This window comes from Otolemur garnettii, unplaced genomic scaffold (genome assembly GCF_000181295.1).
Source record: "Otolemur garnettii isolate 467f Iridium unplaced genomic scaffold, OtoGar3 scaffold00008, whole genome shotgun sequence".
NCBI lineage: Eukaryota > Metazoa > Chordata > Mammalia > Primates > Galagidae > Otolemur > Otolemur garnettii.
In genome coordinates this window covers 12363743-12368711 of record NW_003852403.1, presented here as the reverse complement: position 1 = coordinate 12368711, position 4969 = coordinate 12363743, and the positions used below count along the sequence as shown (strand labels likewise).

The 4969-nt window shown below is 39.2% G+C and overlaps 1 protein-coding gene and 1 pseudogene across 2 annotated transcripts in view; one reads left to right on the top strand and one right to left on the bottom strand.

Moving 5' to 3' along the window:
• The window catches only part of ECD (ecdysoneless cell cycle regulator), a 42190-nt gene that overhangs the window by 27846 nt on the left and 9375 nt on the right, over positions 1 to 4969 (bottom strand). The window lies entirely within an intron of this gene.
• On the top strand, positions 1932 to 3068 carry LOC105886405 (annotated as a pseudogene).

Sequence of the window (4969 nt, the reverse complement as noted above, 5' to 3'; positions counted from 1 at the left end):
AAAAAAAAAAAAAAAAAAGAAAGAAAGCAAAATAATTAAGATGTCAACAAGCACTGAAGGAAACTATTAAGACTGTAAGGAGGGGTTGAAGGGAAATGATAAGAAATGCACATAAATAAATAATATTAGATTAAAATATGAAAATATACAAAGTACCATAGCAGTGGTTCTCAACCTGTGGGTCACGAGCCCTTTGGAGGTCGAATGACCCTTTCTCCTTTCACAGCGGTTGCCTAAGACCATTGGAAAACACATATTTCCTGATGGTCTTAGGAACCAAGACACCGCCCCTCATGTGTGGGGGTCACCACAACACGAGGAACTGTATTAAAGGGTTGCGGCATTAGGAAGGTTGAGAACTACTGTACTATAAGGTTCTAAAAGAAAGAAAAAAATCATATATATCAAATATTAGAAAGCCTTTATATAGGTGATATTATCTGGGTCTTGAAAGATAATTGTTTTTGGCTCACTTGCATCACTTTCTTTACATTTTACAAGAGGCAATACATTCACATAGTTAAATTTTCAAAAAAATAAATCCAAAGCTACAGGATGAAAAAGTCTACTTCCTGCTTTAGTTCCTCCCTGCCTAATTCCTACTCCCTCACTGCTGTTTCTTACATATCCTTCTAGAGCTTGATTATGCATAATCTGATAGGAAAATATATCATTTCCTCCCGTTTTTTATATTAAAGTTAACGTCTTTTAAAATTTCAGATTAATATGGGGTTACACACAATTTGGTTACAAAGTTTTCTTTTGTAAGGTTGAAGTCCAGGTTGTAGTTGTGTCCTTCACCCAGGAAGTGAGCAATATACCTGTGCAATGGGTGTTGGGTGAGAATTTACCCACTCTCTTTTTAAAATTTAATTTAATTTAATTCAATTACCTGAAATTACCCACCCTTACCTGAATTTAATTTAGTTTTTTTCTCTCCTGAGCAGGGAGTTGTTAATCTACTGGTTTTAACTAAGCACTGAAGGAAACTATTAAGATTGTAAGGAGGAGTTGAAGGGAGATGGTAAGATGAAAATATACAAAGTACTGTAGCAGCGGTTCTCAACCTGTGGGTCACAACGCCTTTGGAGGTCGAAACAATCAGGTGTACTAATTGTTTTTCCATTCTTGTGATACTTTGCTTAGGAGAACGTTCTCCAAATCCATCCAGATTGTTATAAAAGATACAAAATCTCCATCTTTTATCAATCTATTCATGTGTTGAAGGTCACCTGGATTGTTTCCACATCTTTGCAATTGTGCATAATGCTGCTATAAACATTTAAGTGCAAATGTCCTGATGATAAAATGACTCTTTTTTCTTTTGAGTAGATACCTAGTAATGGGATTGCAGGATTAAATGGTAGGTCAACTTTTAGTTCTTTGAGGAATCTCCATACTCCTTTCCACAGAGGATGAACTAGGTTGCATAGTCTATATATCATTATATACCATCTAGCTCTGTAATTGTAATGAGTGGAGATATAAGGAGAAAGGAGAGATGGCCTTAGAATAGCATAAGCAAAACCATGGAGGCAGCAACTTAAAGTATCTATTTAGAGCCATACACCAAGTAAAGAAGTAGACTAAAGGTACAGTTATATCATTCTGTGAAGAGTATTAAATGTTGGCAGAATCAATGAAAATATGGTTAGTTTCATAGGTAAAGAAAAGGAATTAAAGGTTTTAGAGCAGGATAGTAAAATGGTTAGAGCTCTGCTTTAGGAAAGTTAGTCAAGAAGAGATACAGAAATGCTTCTGCTTTTTTTGAATGTTTAAAAAAAAAGTTTAAGTGGCGCCCCTTCCAGAGCTGGCAGAGCCTACCCTCTGGCTCATCTACCACCACAGGGAGCTTTCTGCCCCCGGGGCTCACAGAACGCAACCTTTCCCCAAGCTGAAGCTGCAGGGCCACATGTTGTCCCACAACATCTATGGTGGCACAGGGCAATGGGGCTCCTGCCAGTAAAGGGGAAACTGACACAGTGGAACTGGCTAAACTCAGAGCCCTGTTGGAAGAGAAGGGCAAATGAGTAATTGCCAATCCAACTAAAGCTGAAGAAGAGCAAACATGCCCAGAGCCCCAGGAAGAGGAGATACGGGTACTGACACTTCCCCTGCAAGCCCACCATAGCATGGAGAAGATGGAGGAGTTTGTGTGTAAGGTCTGAAAAGGCCGCTGGAGGGTCATCCTGTGTGATGTGGACCCTGACTGGCTAAAGGACAATGACTACCTGCTACATGGCCATAGCTCACCCATGCCCTCCTTTCAGGCTTGCTTCAGGAGCATCTTCTGCATCTATACAGAAACTGGCAACATCTGGACCTATCTGCTTGGTTTTATGCTGTTTCTCTTTTTTGGAATCTTGGCCATGCTTAGACCAAATATGTGCCTCATGGCCCCTCAACAGAAGAAGGTGGTTTGGGGGATGTTCTTTTTGGGTGCAGTGCTTTGCCTCAGCTTCTCCTGGCTCTTCTATACTGTCTGTTGTCATTCAGAGAAAATCTATTGGACTTTTTCCAAACTGGACTATTCAGGGAACTCTCTACTGATTATAGGGAGCTCCGTCCCCTGGCTCTATTACCCTTTCTGCTGCTCCCCACAGCATGGCTCATCTACCTCTCCATTGTCTGTATCCTGGGCATTTCTGCCACCACTGTGGCATAGTGGGACCAGTTTGCGACTCCTAAGCATGGCAGACAAGAGCAGCAGTGTTCCTAGGACTTGCTTGAGTGGTGTTGTGCCCACCATGCACTTTACTATATTGCTGAGGGCATTATCAAGGCCACCACAGTGGGTCAGACAGGTGGGCTGTTCCTCATGGCTGTGATGTACATCACTGGAGCTGGCCTTCATGCTGCTCCAATTCCTGAGTGCTTCTTTCCTAGAAAATCTGACATGGTTCCAGTCTCATCTTATTTTCTGTGGCCCGGTGGTGGAAGCAGCCTTTATTCACTTTTATGAAAGTTCCTTTTTCTCCAACTTTCAGGAATTCCATTATGGCCTAGAAGGTGACGGTACTGATGTTTCCCTTCTCTGAGACTTCCCACCTAAGGGGTGGAGGAGGAACTTCCCAAGTGCTTTTAAAAATTTCTTTGCTGAAGTGAGAGTGTGAGTTGTCTGTTTCTAGAAACAACCTGTTAGAGAATTCAGTACCAACCAAGCTTTAGCCCACTTTAACACCCACTGGGCAATAAACTTAACATTTCTATTCCCCTAGCTGTGAAAAGAGGGGATGGTCAAACTTAGCCATTCCCCTCTCCAGCAAGGCAACTACCAGCCCCTCACAGGAACAGTACTTTGAAACTCATGTTGAGATTTTATCCCCTCTCCACCATTTTGGGAAAAAATTATGGACTCAGAATTTTCAGAAATTCTGTTTTTTTTTCTGGAAGAAAATCTCCCTCCCTTACCCCCTTCCTTACTTTGTAACCTGGCTTATAACAGGCCATCTATTCTGTAGCACAATTATAATTGGGGGTAAGGGAGGGACATTTTCGAAACATTTATATAACCTGGTCCCATCTTTCTAGGGCTTAGATATGCTTACACAGCAGAAAGAAGAAAGCCGCCAACTTTTACATAACCCAGCTAATCATGAAAGTATATTCAGCCTTCAAATAACTTGAGTTTTAAGTTTTTTTCTTGGCAGAAGAATGTAAAATTAAAATGGGGAAGATATTTAATATTTAACACTAAGCTTTAAAAAAAAACACTATCATTGCTCTATATCTTGATGTAAAGACTATGATAATAATCAAAGAAAGTACAGAAGACATGTGGCATTCAAAGAAAAAAAAAGCTCACAAGACAGTGGGTGCCTAGGACTTAAAAAGCTTTATAGACATGGTGTGTAAGTATGAATCATCATTTATGAATATCCGAATCTAAGCACAAAAGGTATTGCCCCTCCTTATTATCTCTATAGAGATCTAAACTAATATTTTTTGTTTGATCATGAAAAATCTATCATCTAGGCTGGATACAGTGGCTCATGCCTATAATCCTAGCACCCTGGGAGGACAAAGCAGGAGGCTAACTTAAGGTCTGGAGCTTGAGAACAACCTGAGCAGAAGTAAGACCCTGTCTCTACTTAAAATAGAAACACTAGGCATGCCTCTTGGCACAGGCTTGGAGTCTCTAGTTACACAAGAGGCTGAGGCAGGAGGATGGCTTGAGCCTCAGAGTTTGAGGTTGCAGTGAGCAATTATGACACTATTGCACTCTAAACAGCTGGCAGTGAGACTCTGTCTAAAAATAAAAATATTACTATTTAGACATTACTGCTAATTATTTTTGTGTAATAGTATTTAAAATAAGATTTCCTTATTGTACAACATAGTCAATAACAACATATTATATTCTTAAAAATTGTTGAGAGTGGATTTTAAATGTTCTCACGGCAAAAGAATATGTGAAGTAATTCATCTAATGAGCTTCATTTAGCCATTCTACAATGTATACATGTTCAAAACAACATGTTATAGATTATAAATATATGCAATTTTCATTTGTCAATTAAAAAAATAAATAGAGTAGGCACAGTGACTCATGCCTGTAATCCCAGCACTCTGGGAGGCCAAGGCAGGTGCACTGCTTAAGCCTCACCCACTGAGCCACAGGTGCTACCCGAAGTTTCCATTTTTAAAAACAATTACACAATGCAGTGATACCTACTTTGCTTTCTATACAATTGTTTGTTGACTTCTCTTTCAACTGTTTCTGTGTAAGATTTTTCAAAAGCTATAGCTATGGTCTAGTAGAGGGAAACATATAAAAGAAATCTGTGATATATGTACAAAGAGCCACAAGAAATTTAATGGTGATTAATTCTGGGAAGGCAGCACAGTAAATCTTTTGTATTATTTGAATTTTGTTCCTCATGTTTATTTGTTCTTTCATAATTAGAATATTAAAGAAGAAAATCTAAAATAAGTAGGTAGTTTGAAATCTTTTGGAAGTTGAACTTTC